Source organism: Lepidochelys kempii, chromosome 21, assembly GCF_965140265.1.
Source record: "Lepidochelys kempii isolate rLepKem1 chromosome 21, rLepKem1.hap2, whole genome shotgun sequence".
NCBI lineage: Eukaryota > Metazoa > Chordata > Testudines > Cheloniidae > Lepidochelys > Lepidochelys kempii.
The window spans coordinates 8,250,196-8,267,862 of record NC_133276.1 but is presented as its reverse complement, the minus strand read 5'-3'; the positions used below and the strand labels follow the sequence as shown (position 1 = coordinate 8,267,862).

The following is a 17,667-nucleotide window of genomic DNA, read 5'->3' as shown; positions in this document are numbered from 1 at the left end:
CTAACAGCAACGAGCTCTTCTGATGCCAATGGCACCAGGGCATATCTGAACCACTCCATGGAAGTAGGTGGCGTTACACTGGTGGCTGTGACCACAGAATCTGGCCCAGACACATTTTGGTTGCTAATGGCCAAGGTTTTCCAGAGCGCCTGGTGATTTTTAGATGCTTCTGTTTCTGTGGGGTGCCCAAGCTGAGACGCCGCAAAGGGTGTTTTCACAGGTCAGGACCTTGGCAGTTTCTGCAAACTGGGCTCCTTTAAAGTATCTCTAGTAGGGCCCCCAAAAGGGGAGGCACCCCTAATTCCTAGTCACTTTTGAAAATCCTGCCTACAAAGCATAGGTGATCCTCTGAGGTGCGTGACTTTGTCAAGAATTTGACTTTCTGTGGCAATCATTTGTATGTAATGCTAAGGAAGCCCTCCCTACCTCCAGGTGATGTATGGCTAAACAGTGTAGTGCTTGGTAGAAAAAGGATTATTATTTGATTGGTTCCTGCTGGTCTGCTAACCACATGTCGGGTGGGGGAGGGATAGCTCAGTGGTTTGAGCATTGGCCTGCTAAACCCAGGGTTGCGAGTTCAGTCCTTGAGGGGGGCTGTTTAGGGATCTGGGGTAAAAATTGGGGATTGGTCCTGCTTTGAGCAGGGGGTTGGACTAGATGACCTCCTGAGGTCCCTTCCAACCCTGTGATTCTGTGACTCGCTACAGGTTACCACCACTGGCAGCAAGGCGCTCACAGGTGACTGGAAATGACTCTTAAGTGGCATGTGTAAAATGCGTCAATGAGAGGGGAAGTACTTTGCAGTGGTACCTTGTTCAGGGTGGCTTCCCAGACCTCACCCATTTCACCGCCGCCTGAGAGTTACATGGTGAGACCGAAGCCTACTGACATGCAGTGTGGGGAATGAGATGCTCCCATCTGGACTGAATGTGTGAACTCACCTGATGCAGGGCCTTTGTAAATGGCCCTGGGCTGCCCACGTCACATGCTGAAACAGAGGGGATGGGCTGAGGGCGTGGGAGGGTTGGTCCCATGGCATGTGGCACTAAGGAATTCTTCGCTACCCCATGGCAGCTGTAAAATTAGACGACCTGCTTACATTTACCCCAAGGGCCATTTCTCAGCCCCCCAGGGCAGTCTGGAACTGAGACGGCCCAGAGGTGGCAGAAAGTCACTTTTCCGCCTCTTCCTCAAGCCGCACTTTCTAAACGGAGTCTCCAAAAGGTGCGGCACAGAATCGGACTTGTTACACCTCAGGAAGATGCTTCCAAGGAGATGATGCTGGCGATCTCAGGTTGAGTTCTTGTCGCGTTAAGGAACCCTTTACTCCCCCACCCGGCAGCAGATGTGTGTTACCGTTAACACGCACACAGAAAGTGCATATAAATCGCTGTTCAAATGATGGCAAAGATTAGATACAAACTAACATGAGCCAGAGAATTCTTCTTTATAGAATGCATCCGACGAAGTGAGCTGTCGCTCACAAAAGCTTATGCTCAAATAAATTAGTTAGTCTCTAAGGTGCCACAAGTCCTCCTTTTCTTCTTTATAGAGGTTACCCTGCTTTTAATTTAGTAGTTGTCTTAGGACTCTGAACGTGATGGGCCAAATGCATTCCTGGTGTAACTCTATTGCTTTCAGTTGGCTTGTACCAGGAATGAATGTGGGCTTGTGTGATCCTTCATACCATATGTGCTGCAAGATTTATATACAGTAGGGTGACACTGAATTTACAGACACTACAGTAGCGTTGTTTTACTATATTTAATATGTTACGTGTGTATGTGTATACATTTTACACACCATATACTGTAATCTATTATATGAATGTGTAAGTTTCCAAATGCATCACTAGAAATGTATTCATATGGCTTTGATACGGCTCTTCTATGAGACTCTCTAAACTCTTTACAGAGAGCCAGAACATCATAATCTCTTCCCCCCAATGAGAAAGAAGTATCCTGTTTTACAGATGGGGAAACTGAGGCAGGGCTACGTTAATGGTCATGCACTAGTTTGGGGGTATTTGAGGACTCAGTCTGAGACAACCAGGGCCTGATTTTCAGAGATGCTGAGCACCACCGAACCTGGTCAAAGTCAATGGGAGCTGGGATTGCTCAGCATCTCTGCAAATCAGGCCAACAGTGTTTCCATTTGGACACCTAATAATTGAGACACCCAAAATGAGGGCCACTTTTGAACATTTTGTCCGTAGAGACCTGTCTAAGGTCACATATACAGTCAGTGGCCAAGCTGGGAAAAGAACCCAGGAGTCCTGAATCCCAGCCCCGAATTCTACCCAACAGAGCACACCCAATACAAACCTAAATTTGGTGCTGATTATTAATACTACTAGGCTAACTCCTGAAGATATTGCTAGCTTTTTTATCCATCACTGATTTGGGTAAAGCTGCTGCTGAAGTCAGTTGGAGTTCTATAATAATAATAGCTAGCTCTTTTCTAAGGAGGTCAATATCATTATCCCCATTTTACAGGTGGGGAAGCTGAGGCATAGAGAGGTGAAGTGAGCTGTCCAGAAGGCAAGTCGCAGAGCTTCAAATTGAACCCAGGTCTCCAGAGTCCTAGTCCACTGTCCTATCCATGCCACGCAGACTGCAGAATCTGGTCTATGTAGATTAGAAACCCATTAGATTATAAAGTCCCCAGGGGTCAGGGCAGGAGAAGCAATGGAAGGGGTAGGAGAAACAATGGCAGCGCTATCAGTTGCTCACTCCATCTCTTTGCACTCAGTTTTGTTTCCAGGATTATGTGTTGAAAGAAAGGGTAGCTAAAGCAATAAACAAAATCTGCGTGAGCTCCTCCTGGTCAGGGTATTCTGCTTCTGCAGCTTCCCCACAGTGGGTGAGGAACTAAGCCCATGCCCACTTCCAAACAATGGTTCACTTCCTCGCAGGAAGCAAGGTTTGAGTTCTTCTCGCCCTCTCAGACCAGTGACAAAAGGGCCAGGCCATTGTCTGAGCCATTCCCATGACTCAGTCAACTGTATCCTGAGATCTGGAGGCTGGAATATTGCAGCCGGCGCAAAGGGGAGATGCATTCATCAAGCTAGAAGGACGGTGCTAGGCTCCCTTGAGGGGGCTCGGGAAAAGGAAAGGAACTGGCTGTCTCTTTCCATCCATATCCCCTGCTCTGGAGACAGCAGAATCCTTGCCCCTGCTAAACCTCCTCATCCCTCCTGATTGTCCCTGGTTCCTTCTGCTGTGTAAAACGGAATACTGAAATGAACCGGACTCCAGCTCAAAGCAGGGGGTCCAGTCCTACCTCCTTGCTCAGGCTAGATGCTGCTGATCCAAGAGTCAAAGACTAAGCAGAAGCTGGGTGACAGCTTCAGGCCTAATGGTATTTGATTTAACGAAGGAAGAAAATGTTTGCTCCAATATGTCCTATCTTACTCATGCAGACAGGTCTGCTGATTTCTAAGTAAGTAGAGCAAGGTTTGTCCCTGGTTCGAGGGACTACTTTGAAACAGAAGGTGGAAAAACATTCCAACAGGGAGCAGTCCTTAGCAGGGGTGTCAGTTCCTTTGGGTCCGGGGCGGGTAGTTGCTCCCCCCCAGATCTTGGTGTGTCCCCCAACTTTTCATAGGTCTATATGCTCCACTTTTTGCCCCTGCCCCCAACTTTGCAGGATATGATATAACCATATATAAAGTTATTTATGCCCTCCCTCCTCTGGCCCCTGAATTTTTCTAATCATGACACCACTGGTCCTTAGTTTCGCCCATGTATCTGAATCAGAGGGCATAACAAAGACTGCAGTCTGCTATTGAGAATCAGAGCCAATAAGGAGAGATTTCAGAGTAACAGCCGTGTTAGTCTGTATTCGCAAAAAGAAAAGGAGGACTTGTGGCACCTTAGAGACTAACCAATTTATTTGAGCATAAGCTTTCGTGAGCTACAGCTCACTGCATCCGATGAAGTGAGCTGTAGCTCACGAAAGCTTATGCTCAAATAAATTGGTTAGTCTCTAAGGTGCCACAAGTACTCCTTTTCTTTTTGCAATAAGGAGAGAGGCTCTTGCACAGAGAGGCTGCAACTACCTTGTAACATCAAGGACAGGAGCAAAACCTTAACCCAAGGCACAGTGAGTTGTGTACATCAATTCCCACATGGTGAGTGCCTGATCCAAAGCCTTTCCATTGACACAAAAGGGCTTTGGATGGGGCCCATGGTGTCCAGTGGGCTTTTGCCAAAATCTGAGGAAGGTGGAGGAGAAATGAACAGCGCTAAGAGCAGGAATGTGCTGCAAAATACCTGAAAATGCCATTAGGAGGGAATTTAGGGCCGGATTCTGATCTCACTCATGTTGGCTGGCAGTGCCACTTACTGGCTTCAATGGAGTTACTCCTGATTTACCCTGTAGTATGGGCGCCGGGAGTCAGGTCCCTAGTGCGGAACTGATCAGCTTCTGTTTCCTGGGGCAGGCAGGGCAGACAGAGTCAGTGCTGGCTACACAGAACATCACCAAAAACACAAATCCTGCTTTCATCTGGAGCTCCCTGGACTGTTCCCTGTTGTCTGTTCCTCGTTCTGAGGCCTTGGCTACACACACAGGTTGCATGGCTGTAATTGTAGCCGGATAGTTAATACAATTAGGCTGCTGGTGAAAATATCCTTTGTGGGCACTGAGTCTCCATCCCTGTGCCTGTGCGGGGGGAGCCCACACTCTCGGGGTGGGGGGATGTAGCCCTGTGCCTGCTCCTTGCATACCCTGCAGCTGTGTTTTTTGTCCCTGCTGCTGGGCCCCGCGCCAGCCCATTGGTTCTTGCTGATTCAGAGGTGCCTGCCACAACATCACCCGACGATGCCCCACCCTGCCCCCTCCCTGGTGCTGCCAGATGTGGGGCTTTACCTGCCCAGCCTGGCATGCTTGCGGGCAGCAGGGTGGATGGCGGAGAGAGATTTGGAGGGGCTGATCCCTGTCCAGCTCTAGCCATGTGCCGCCTATGGGGTACAACTCTCTAGTGTGGATGTAGTTGTAGTGTATACCTGGCTAACTTATTCTGGTGCAGGAAGGGGAATAAACTATGTTGGTATAAGGCACCTTTTTACCCATATAACTGCATCCACACTAGGGGTTCCACTTATATAACGAGACTGGTGAGAAAAATCGCACCTCTCATTGGCATAGTTATACTGGCACACGATCTATGAACAGACCAGCTCTGACCCACGCAGGGAACGAGTCCGATCCTTGATAGCTCGTCCTTCTGTAAAGTGAGTGGGAGACACCATCAGCTCAGAACGGTAGCGCTTGACATTCCTCAGGCCTGAGTGTCGCCACCTCTCCATTTTTCCCAGGATCGGCTGTCTTGGGAAATCTGTAAGGATGCTCAATACACACTACCGGCTGTCTAGTCTGCTGGGCTCAGATCCTCCCAGATGTCCTGATGTTTTGTATCTCAGAGGAGGCATCCCTCCTTCTCCACACTCAAGGCACAGGGGCAGTGGAGGGCCAAGCCCTAGCATCCTTCCCTCTACCAACCCTTAGCCACTTCTTCAGTAAATCCAAGGGAGAGGGATTGAAGGGAAAGTGAAAGTATAGGGAGCGGACTTTGACTCCTCCCTTGGCCCTAGTTGTTGCTATGGAGACTGGAACAAAGCCTTTCTCAGCCCTCTTTTTGGATTGTCAATGGCTATTGTTCCTCCCTGGCCCCTTGGTTAATTGTTGTCTGTCCAATTTGTTCTTTTTGACTCTGGGTGGGTGTTTGGCCCCCCACCTCACCCGGCTTCCCCTTTCCCATCAAGGCAGGATCAAAGGAGTGATTGTTAAATGCTGGCAGGCTAAAGGCGATGGTGGAATTTGCAGGGCTGGCCCCCAAAAGGTGCAGGGGACTGTTAGAAACAAAAGCCAGAGGAATATTATGGGGGAGACACCCTTCAAAGAAAGGGTATTCCAGAACCAAACATTCCCAATGCCTTTACCTCTCGGGCCTTTTCTCCCAGCCTTGAACGCTTTTGGCTACAGCCAGCACTTGTTTGGTGACCCCCACTAGCACTGGGGTGGCCCCACTGATGGGACGTGGTGATTAAAAACTACAGCAGCGCCTGCTGGTGGAGCTGCCCAGTGGGACAAATACAGTCCCAGAGGGATGCAGTCAAAGTTACCTGCAAAGGATTTTGCAAAAGTTGCCTCCGTGCCCTTTTTTCTTCTTCATGATGGAACCAGAAGGCATGAAATATGTCTGATTTTTATGTGTTACCTGTCAGCTCTGTGTTCTTGGGGAACCAGGGCACAGTATCCAGCCTGTCTGACTCACGAAGGACACCCTCCACCCACCCACCCTCAGCCTCTGCTTGAGCCAAAACTGATCAGAAGAAAGACTTACAAAAAGCAATGAAAAGGTTGCGGGAGGCAACTAAACCCCTCTGGATTTTCAGGGTGACAGGATTAAGGAAACTCCCCTGGCCCCATTTGCATCAAAGATGGGACAGGGAGGCATCTCCATTAGCATACAGAATGGGAACAGAGATTCCAAGGCAAGAACTGCACTGAACTCTGGGACCAGAAAAGCAGGGAAGCACTGCATGATGGGGGATCTCTGCTCCAAATGTTAATAAACCCACGCCTGCACACATCCAGCTCAGTAGTTATCAGACCAATTCTAGTAATAAATCCTTTATTGGTATCCAAAATACTGAAGCTGCCTAACTGCATTGTGAGCTCCCTCGAAGGAACACTGCCTGTAGCCAGGAATGATCAGTTCCTATTGTCTAGCCTGAATAAAACAACTTTGGTATCCTCCCCTAAGCCATCAGTTTACACATAAACAAATCTAGTGTTCTCCCTTGAACCATTGTTGTTTCTCTACAAAAACCCCAACTCACGCTCAAGTAAGTGTTCTGATGCCTGGATCCAAAATCTGCATCAGTTCCACTGGGACTTCATCTTCTCCTGACTGATCGTGCTGGGGGCTCTGCCTGTTTCCAGCACTCTGGACACTCAGCTACCACCACCACCACCTGGGAACCCCGCCCGGTTCAAGCTTCACAGAGTGGTGAGAACCCAGCTCTCTCTCTCTCTCTCTTTTTCCCTACTCTAGGTATCGCTTTCTAACCCTGACTTGTGATCAGGTATAGTTTTCTAAACCTGACTTTTGTAATTAAATTTAAGCTAGATTTAATATTGTAACTGTTTGGTTTGTTTGGCTCTCCTTGTATGGTTATTACCTGGCAATAAATAACTTTTATGGATGAGCTAGTTGCTTCCCTCCCTCTCTCTCTCTTTTGTGTTTTTGGCTTCCCCATTTGCTCTGCAGCAATGCTCCTCTTACCTAAGCTAAAGATCCCTGCACCACCCAAAAATCCTGTGGGGTTTGCTCATCAAGTGGGTTACGACCAGAACAATTTTCACATGAAAGTGGGGAGAGGACGTGCTGAACCTGTGGCATAGGAGGGTGGCAGCTTGGAAGTGCTGTTCGACCCGGCCTGCTGAGTCCAGGGACATATAAAGGGTCAGCTTGGGAGTGCTGATTGACCCGGACCGCTCAGACGTGCTCTGTTAATGCGTGTGTGTGTGTGTTCATCTGATTCTGGGGCTGGAGGAACCCAGCCCTGGGGAACTTAGGTCCTGCCGGATAGCTCCATTGGAGGGAACTTGCAGGAGGGGGAAATAGAGTGCCGTATGAAACCACAAGTGATGCAAGCAGTACATTGATAGAATTACAGAACTCCCCACCCCCCCAGAAGAGTAACCCTAAGAAATGAGCATACCCCAAAGCAACAGGCAAATCTGGTAACAGATATGCCTGTGTTTTTTAACTTTTGAAATGTTAGGACAGTCAAGTCTGCTCATCCATGGCTTGGCTAGAGGACTTGTTGGAGGTCTTGCGGGATGCTCTTTAATTGAAGGAATATACTGAATCATTAACAAAGACTTCTTTTATCCCAAATGTTAATTAGGCATTGATGTGAGGTGTCAAGAGAAACAAACAAAACCAAAGTTAGAAACACCCTGACTACAGTGGAGTTATTAGACTGTAAACTCTCCATGGCAAGGAGTGTCTCTGTTTGTGCGGTGCCAAGCACAATGGGATTTTGATTCTGAGTGAGGCCCCTGAGTGCTACTATGATAGAAGTTATTATTATTAACAATATTAAAGGGGCTTCCCAGGGCCTGGTGGGAAGGTAGCACAGTTTGTTGTGGTTGGAATTTTCAAAAGAACCCACTGAAATGGGATTTAGTTCTCAAACTGCCCTTGGCTCATCCCAGCTTTTCAGGTTAGCATGTCTAGTGCTGGGGAATGGTATTTGTTTGAAAGCAACGCAAGGAAAATTCTGCATATTCAATTCCCCCCTGCCCCATTCTGAATGAAATGAAAATTTTTGCAATTTCTGATCATCAGAAGTCCAGGGGGGAGGGGGGAATAGGTTTGGATCAATCAAAATGTTTTGTTTAGATAAAATGTTTCATTCCAATTTCAACATTTTCATTATATATATAAACAAAAATTCTCAGGGAAAAGTTCTGCTCTGAAAAGGTCGAAACAGAATATTTTTGACATTAACAAATGTTTTTTTCTTGATTTGCCCCCCTCCCCCCCATGAAATTTCATCAGCAACGACATGTTTCCGCACTTTGCATCCTTGTGGAAGTCGTGTTCGTTCCGCAGCGTGTTTTGTTTTGCACGAATTGGCATTTCCAGCACAAAAACGTTCAGTTGGAAAATTTCCAACCAGCTCTATTTGATAGCTCTGGAGATGGCAATCGAGCTAGAAAACAAGCAGCAGGAGTGTAGGCTTCCCCCACAGACAGGCCTCACCCCTGGCCTAGAGGGACCACCTCTGAGAGTCAGAAGGCAGTTCAGCCTGACCAATTTAATCCTTGGTGCCTTCGCTGAGCCTGAAAACAGTAAGAGCCATTTGTGGTGGTGTGTCCTGTGATGTGGATACCTGTGTGCTGCAAACGAGGCCCGTTTTGAACGGGCCACCCCACCGTCTTACAACGGTAACACAAGAGTGTTTTACTGGGTGCTGCTCTTTAGCCTGTTTTATCGACTCGGTGAGCAGAGTGATCTCTGCTGGCCTTGAAATCTATGTATCTGTGCACGCTTTACATCTGGCTAGGAGACAGAGTTGGAGATTCTATGTTTTGGTATCTTGCTCTAAATAGACACTGCCTTTTAGCAGCAAGGCAATCCGATGAAGTGAGCTGTAGCTCACGAAAGCTCATGCTCCAATAAATTTGTAAGTCTCTAAGGTGCCACAAGTCCTCCTTTTCTTTTTGCGAATACAGGCTAACACGGCTGCTACTCTGAAACCGGAGTGTTACTGTGGTTGCTAATAGACTGGACAAAGGAACTAATTAGTCACTGGGGCTCTCACATGACAGATTCAGAAAGATGGGCTGTTTCTATAACTTTAACTAGACCAGGCATGTTCCAAGGAAGTTGAGCTCTGCTTTTGGGACTTCCCAGCTACCAGAATTATAATCTCCTGGGGAAAGTGCTCCAGATTCAAAATAGCTTTTCAATCCATCTCTGGGAATGAAAACATCCTCCTTGATGCTGGTGCAGAGGGAAGGCAGATGTGATTGCTGCTTTTGAAAGTCAGCAGGACGACATATTTGTTGTCACAAGAAATTTAAAAATTGGGCATTAGGACATGGGCCTGTCAACACACGCATGCGGGAGCGTGGCCTGAACAGCAGCCCCCCAGCAGCAATGTGAACTGGAGATTCCCTCTGCGGCCTTACCCAGTGCATGAACAGGGCAAGACTTGGCTAAGTCCTAAATTTTAAATCTCTGATTGTCCCGAATTCTAATAGTAACTTTTGGGTGCCCAAGCAATAAATAACACCTAGTGTCTTTCAGCCATCTCAGACTCAGTAACACTGCTGCGTAACATCACCCCCATTTTACAGACGGGAAAACTGAGGCACAGAGAGGGGGGCCAGGACTTGTTCCAGATCATACAGCTGTCTGTTGAGAGGTTTTTACACCATGCCAACCCTCATGGGGCCTGAGAGACTTTCCAGCAAGCCTGTGGCAGAATGGGGAATAGCACCCAGGGGCCTGATGCAGAAATTATTGGTTGAGATTTTCTGACCTGTGTTGTGCAGTCAGACTAGATGATCATATTTCATAACAGTCCTTTCTGGCCTTAAAAGCTAGGGATCTATGAACCTAGGTGTGCTGGTTTCCTGGCTGGTCTACGATCCACAGGCGCAAGCTGGTGTGCAGGATGGAGGGCCTCTTAAAGGCTCTTCCCCATCTGATTCTACCATGAAATCAAGATGGGAGGAGTGGGCAGGGATCCCCAGCTGTCTGCATGAGGGCAGCAGCCACACACGTCACATCTGGCCCAGGCCAGCTCCTGAAGCTTTACTCCATCGCAGTGTGACCCTGGAGTGCTTTGAGATGGTCCTTGCGGTCCTTGCGACAGGGGTGGGACGTACCTATCAGCTGATGAACTTGGTGTGGTACTATGGGACTGCACAAGTCTAAACGGAGCGGCTTACTGCACTGCATCCTAGACAGCTGCCCGACCTGGGAGAGGGTCGTGACACCTTGAAGGACGATCACGGAGAAGCCATCAAGACTGTAATCTGGGCAAGCATGCCTCGTGGAGCACATGTTTCATGGACTGAGACCGGGGTTGTGCTCTGTGCAGGCGCCAGCCATTGCCACATATAAGCAGCTATAGGAGAGAGAAGCCAGGAGGGACTCTGCCCAGCCTGAAAGGCTGGCAACCCACAGCCAGGGTGAGCTCAGACTAGGGGAGGGGACACGTCAGGACTTTGAAAACAACAAAGACCTGTAAGTCTGGAGAGCTTTAAAAGTCTAGGGAGTATGGCTAAGCCTGTGTTGTGTTCCTTGCTTGCCGGCCACATTGTCTCTTCAGGGGTTAAACTAGAAGCCCAGCAGGACCACAGCCTAGGTGGGGCTCTGGGGAGCATGTGCAAGTGACCGGGCGACTGGGGGGGGGGGCGCAGGTGCTGGTTGCGGGGTCTGGGGAGACAGCACACGGGAGGACCCCCGACAAGAGGCCTGAGCCAGGCAAAGTGCGCCCTGGAGACCCAGAGCTAGCAGCAGCGACTCGATGCTACCCAGCCCCAGTCGGCTAAAGCAACGGGGGCGGGGGTCGCCTTGTGGCAGACGAGCGAGGGTAGGGAGGGGCGCTTTGGCCGCCGGTTGAAGTGGCTGGGAGTGGGGCCGGGGCAGGAGGAAGCCGGCTGGGGAGTTGCTAGCAGCCGGGCGCTGCCTGGAGAGGCAGAGGGCAGCCTGGCCCGGGACTGCTCCCGTTGCAAGCCCAGCCCCGGCGCGTGGGAGGGGGGATCCCTCGGCAGCTGGGGGCCGGCCGGCCGGGCTGTGCCTCCCCTTCTCCCTCCCTCCGCCGCGCTGGGGCAACTCCCCTCGCGGGGGCGGGCGCTGCACGGAGCCCGCAGCCGCCGCCGCGACTCGCACCGGCCGCCCGCAGCATCCCAGTCCGCCCGGCCCCGGGAGGGAGCCCGGCCCCGGGAGGGAGCCCGGCCCCAGCCGCCGCCGCCGCCTCCCCGCCCCGCCGGCCCCGCAGGGGGGCAGCCGAGAGAGGCGCCCGGCGCGGCGCAGCGCCCAAGCCGCGGGCGGGGGCTGCCCGAGGACGCAGCCCGGCAGAGTAGTAAGTGCCGCCCGCGTCCCAGGGGGGACCTCGGGGACCCCCAGCCCCGCTTCCGATCCTTGCCCCACTTCCCCCCCCCGTGCACTGCCCCCCTTATCCCCCCCAGCCCCGCTTCTGACCCCTGCCCCCCTCCTCTCATCCCCCCCTCAGCCCCGCTTCTGATCCCTGCCCCACTCCCCCCCCCGGACCCGTGCAGTGCCCCCCTTATTCCCCCTCTGCCCCCCTCCTCTCATCCCCCCCAGCCCCGCTTCCGATGCTTGCCCCAGTTCCCCCCCCCGTGCACTGCCCCCCTTATACCCCCCAGCCCCGCTTCTGACCCCTGTCCCCCTCCTGTCATCCCCCCCCTCAGCCCCGCTTCTGATCCCTGCCCCACTTCCCCCCCTGGACCCGTGCAGTGCCCCCCTGATCCCCCCTCTGCTCCCCTCCTCTCATCCAGCCCCACTTCTGATCCCTGCCCCACTTCCCCCCCCAGCCCCGTGCACTGCCCCCTTCCTTTCATCCACCTCCGCTTCTGACCCCTGCCCCCCTCCTCTCATCCCCCCCAGCCCCGATTCTGACCCCTGCCCCACTTCCCCCACCGCCCCATGCACTGCCCTTGTTATCCCCCCTCCTCTCATCCCGCCCCCCAGCCCCGCTTCTGACCCCTGCTCCCTTCAAATTCCCCCCCAGCCCCGTGCATTGCCCCCTTCACCCCGCTTCTCCCCCTCCTCTCTCATCCACCCCCAACCCCGCTTCTGACCCCTGCCCCACTTCTCCCCCCCACCCGTGCACTGCCCCCCTTATCCCTCTTCCACCCCCCTCCTCTTATCCCGCTCCCCAGCCCCGCCTCTGAATCCTACTCCCTTCAAATTCCATGGCCCGTGCGCTGCCCCCTTCTGCCCCCTTCCTCTCATCCTCCCCCAGCCCCACTTCTGACCCCTGCCCCACTTCTCCCCCCTGTGCACTGCCCCTCTTCTCCCCCTCCATTCCCCTCCTCTCACCCCCCCAGCCCCGCTTCTGATCCCTGCTCTCTTCAAATCCCCCCTCCTGCCCTGTGCACTTTCCCCTTCACCTACCTCCATCCCCCCCTTTACCTTCCGTCTCACCCCCCCAGCCCTGCTTCTGACCCCTACTCCCTTTAAATCCCCTGCCAGCCCCGTGCACTGCCCCCTTCACCCCCTTCCATCCCCCCTTTACCTTCTCTCTCACATACCCACACCCCCCCATGCCTCCCCCGTCCGCTTTGGGATCCCCCCCGCTGAGCCCTGCCAGCCCGTGTAACTTGCAGGGAGTTGGGCAGCTCTCAGGTTCAATGCACTGAGCTCCCATGCCCTGCAGGCACAAGGAGGGAGGGATTTTGCGGTTCTGACCCCTGCCCCTTTGCTTGCGGGGCTTTTATTTCCTTGTGCAAATCTTAACTTGATTCCTCCCCTCTTCCCAAACCTGCCAAGTCTCCCCCGCCTTTATGGGGGAGGGGGAGATCCACTTGTTTTGAATTAAACCTAAAACAGTTTAACAACAAAACAAAACAAGTTTCTCCCTCCGGAAAGTCCACTGGTTGCAATAGTGTCCCCCAGTGTGCTTGGATCTTTAAGACACAAACAGATCCTAGGCTGGGGACTACATCAGAGCACTTGTAATAATCCTGGCAAGGAAGGCGTTAACCCCTGTATTCTCACTCTGCGCTCCCCCCTTTGCATAAAACCAGACTGTCAGGTTTTCTGTTGCTTCTCACATTTTTCTGTTTAGCCTAGCCTGGCCTTTCCTGTTCCGTAACTGGACATTATAAGGGCCTTGATTATTGCCAGGCGTCACTGGATTTAGTAGGTTACTGACTTAATGGTACAGGTCAGGTGTAATGGATTCTGTGGGATTGGGTGAGAGCCCAGGGGAAGGGTTTGTGTGGGGCTCTACAATTGGGAAAAGAAGCAGACACTTTCTCCCCCTCTCCCCTCATGGCTTATTTATGACATTTCTCACTGAGCAGGGGCACCGTCTCGCCAGCCAGTCTGTGGGTCTCCGCAGTACAATGATTTCATAGTAAAATGGGCAATAGATTGGGTGACACTCTCCATAGACACAGGCACCAGCAGAGGTCACCACGCATGTGGTAAAATAAACAGGCAGACACATATTGGCTAAGATGGTAAGGTGCAAGATGAGCTGGTAGCTGGAATCTCCCCCTTGGATGGAGTGATTTATTTTTTGCAATTATTTTAAAATTCTAAACGCCGCTTATTTCTTCCCTCCACCCTTCCACAAAGAAATGTCATGGTACATTTATGCAGCTTTTATTTACTAACATGCTGCATCTTTGGGGACTGCATATACCAGAATCCCAGTCATTGCTCCTATAGAAAGTGTAGCAGAGAGAATCATACACAACTTGTAAATATCCCACCTGGTCCTTTAACTTGTTGTTTGTTGCTGGCTTTTTCATGTGTTTTTTCTTCCCAGTGATCGCATCAACTCAAAGGATTCCACAAAGGAAATATTTATACTGTGTGTTTAGAAGCAAGGAAGAGTGTTATGAAATCCGTGCAACAAAACTTGATTGCTGTGTGATGCGCTCCGATGTTAGGCTTTGTAAATAGTTTTTTTTTTTTCTTTAATAACAAAATTACAATAATAGGGCTACCAACAGAAAGGATTTTTAGTGCAATAAATGCTGAGCTGTGTCACTTTTTCTGGTACCTAAACTAAAACAAACCTAGCAATTTTAATATTATGATCTTCCTTTAGTGTGAATTATCATTAAGCCAGCATTTATGACCAGCTTGAAAGTGAGTTTCAGTACTTTAGAGGCCCAAATTCATTCCAAACCAGAAGGCCCTGTGTATTGGACAGGGACTACAGATGAAATCCTGACCCTACTGCAGTCAGTGGGACCAGGAGTCCCCCCATGCACATCTGTCCCCTTTGTTGTTATTCCAGTCTCTATATAACATATAGAGCACAACTGTTGGTACTATACAAATAATACATAAATAGTGTCAGAGGTGAATTGCAATAGTGCACTGGGGTGAATTTCACGCACCTTTTGGAATAGTGGTTAGGTAGTAAATTTAAAAAGACAGTTACGACCATCAGTTTTGGAGGTTAAGTAGACCAATTTTCACCTTGGATAGTGTATTTCACCCATACAGCACCCTCAAAGTGCTTTAGAGTTAAATAATTCAATAAAAAAGTTAAAATAATAGCGGTAGGAGAGAGAAATGAAGAGATGTATGGCTCAGGGAGAGGTGAGTGATAGGTTTTCATGTGAAATGTGCAAACAATTAGAAAGCTGGCTTATTTCCACCTCAGGCTAATAGCTTCCAATATTTTATGCTAATCAGGGATGCCACCCAGGAAAAACTTGCTGACAATAGTCACTTGTTGTTTAAGTCTCAGCTACATCTTCTAAGATACTTTAAGTACAGAAAACGTGATTTTGGATTATAGATTTTAAGGCCAATTATATCATCTAGTCTGGCCTCTGTATAACACACCTGAGAATTTCATCCAGTTAACCATGTATTGTGCCCAGCTGCTTGTGTTTGTGACGCATGCAAATTCGTTGTAGTTTATTTTAACTTTTACACACTCCATCCTTTTGACCATCAACTTTTGTTTTAAAACATCAAAGCCTCTGAACCCATATTCCACTTCAAAAATACAGGTGAAGTCTGGAAAATGTAAGGGTAAGCAGGAGAGAGATGTTTCTAAGTGATCTTGCCCCTTTACAGAGATTTTTTTTTTACTGACCCTCCGTTTTCGATGTAGGTTTGTTTAATCTCTGTACTGAGAGTACATCTGCCGCGGGTTGAGATTCCAGAATCACTTTCTGTCATAGAAGAACTTCCCACTCCAGATCTGCCTTGGGAATCTGTTCTGTCCTTCTCAATGTTAGCTGGATACTCTTTGTAGATGGGTGGCAGTAGGGTTGGGGGTGACCATGAAATTTCCTCCCTGTCAAACCAATTTCCTGAGGAGGAGGTGGTTTTTTGGACTGTTTTACTGAGTGAGTTCTGGCAATTTTAAAATCTCCCTCTCTGAAACAAATATCCCAACACAGTCTCTTAGCTTTATCCAGCCAAGTGTCTCTGTCTGCGATGCTTTCTCCTTCTATGCTTGCCAAACCAAAGCACCCAAACAACCCCCTACAGAAAGCAGTCTTGACCAGCAAAAATAGCTTGACTTTAAATCACTCTGACTGACTGTCTATTATAAATGGATTTACATGTGCAGCTCTGACCAGTCTGGCATTTGGTAGCTGGTTAAACTGGAGCTGGCTTTTAAAATTGTTCCTCACTTGAGAGGTTTAATTTGGTTCCTGGGGTACTGGAAAGGGCACTGCTGTGAGTGCAAAGTGTGTGGCGACGTAAGCACAGTAAATCTATTCTTTCAATGGGTTTATTTTTACATTTGCTATTTGTTCAAGAGGCCCCCAGAGCGCCTGCCTGAACTTGCCGTTTTCACACTCTGTCTGTGTGCTTCCTGGAATCAAGACTTATTAGGCCGAGCGACAGTCACTAATATTAAAAACAGCTTGTGGGGAGAGGGGTGACTCAGGGAAAACAGCTTGTGGGGACAGGGGTGACTCAGGGAATTGGAAATGAGCTTCAGGGATTTTTAAGGTCTTAGGTTCAAGTCCAACCTGCTGGCCGTCTCCTGGCTGTGAACTGAGATTGTGGGTCTCAGTTTAGTTCCCTGCAGAGGTGTCACCATCACAATTGGCTCCTTGGAGTTGGTACACAGCAGAGGCCAAGGGCCTAATGTGCCATGGTGACTGGACTCCTCTCAGTCCTACATCCCCGTACCGTGGTAGAGGCCCATTAGTGTGGCAGCATGAGCCCCAAATGAGCTGGTCTTCGGTTGGGGGTGCAGAGCCCTTCCTGCTAGATCACTGCTGTTTGTAGAACCGTACAGTGTAGACAGGTGTCTTGAGAGTCAGTCTGTAGAACCGAAGGGCTGGAGGGCCAGCGATCTGCAACACGGAACATAGACCGCTGACTCGGATATCCTGCGCTTGCCAGCGCAAAGCGGATTGAGACCTGCTTGGGCAGACTGCCGTGAGAGCACCTTCCTGTTGGCTTTAGGTCTTCAGGTTGTAAACACTAAATGTTGTTTTGGGGTTTGTGTGTATGGGTAACAGTGGATGTTGAAATAGCTGCTGTTACGCTGGAGACGGCATTTAACAAAAGGGTGCTGCTAGGAGCATGCACGCGTTGCTTGTAGAGCTCTGGTCTAGGTTTATGTCTTCCACTTCCGCGTCCACAAATGCTCAAATACATTGTTTTGGCAGGGGAGGTGTATTTGCTGCTGCATTTTCTACAAAAAAATGTATTTAAAAAAACATTCAGAGATGAGCCGCATGATTGCTAACCCATTCCTCCATACACCACTATAGAAATCAGTTTATGAAAAGCTGGCATTATTCTTTGGTCGAGTGTGGACAGTATGCCGAGTGCAGTGCAGAACATACAGGAGGGACATAAATTATTACCGCCCCAGCAATGCAGTAAATTGTCACAATGCAATAAGTTATAGCACCATTCGCCCTTGGCCCTTCCCTTTGGGAAATATCCCCTGTGAGCTCAATAGGCTCTCTACTGCACACTGTAAAGCTGCCCCTGACTTCATTGAGAGCCGTGTACAAGTATTTCAGGCCAAATTTTGCCCCGCACTCTAATGAGCTTCTAATCATTGGATCCCCCTCAGGCTTGACTGAGAATCTCTTGGGTTTGGAGCACTGCTGTCAGTTTAAACAGGAGGGAAGTTGGCAGAGCCAGAGGCAGCCACTTTTGGAAGATTTTCTGTTATTTGGAAGCCCTTCTTCCCACTCTGCACTGAATCCACCTGCTCTAAGGCCATGTGTCCGATCCTGGAACGGGTCCAGTCCTACACAATGGCCTTTGGTCTGAATGAGTTCCACCAGATCAGTGATAAAGACGGGATAAAAATGGGCCAGGATTTGGCAGACAGAATGCGGCTGCTGCATTTTGCTCTGGCTCATCACAAAAGTGTCCCAGCCATTTGGGTGGGTCAGTTTAAAAAAAAAAAAAAAGAGCAGGAAACCTTATTTAAT

The 17,667-nt window shown here is 49.8% G+C and overlaps 1 protein-coding gene across 7 annotated transcripts in view; it reads left to right on the top strand.

Moving 5' to 3' along the window:
- The window catches only part of SOX13 (SRY-box transcription factor 13), a 90,762-nt gene that overhangs the window by 18,247 nt on the left and 54,848 nt on the right, over positions 1–17,667 (top strand). For 2 of the 7 annotated variants that reach the window (XM_073319831.1, XM_073319832.1), the window contains exon 1: positions 11,467–11,618. The exons of 1 other annotated variant lie outside the window; for it this stretch is intronic. The gene's annotated coding sequence lies outside the window, so the exon portion shown is untranslated. Of the gene's footprint in view, positions 1–10,879; positions 10,899–11,464; positions 11,619–17,667 lie in introns of those variants that run through there. 4 more of the 7 variants (XM_073319829.1, XM_073319824.1, XM_073319826.1 and 1 more) reach the window with 4 other exon arrangements.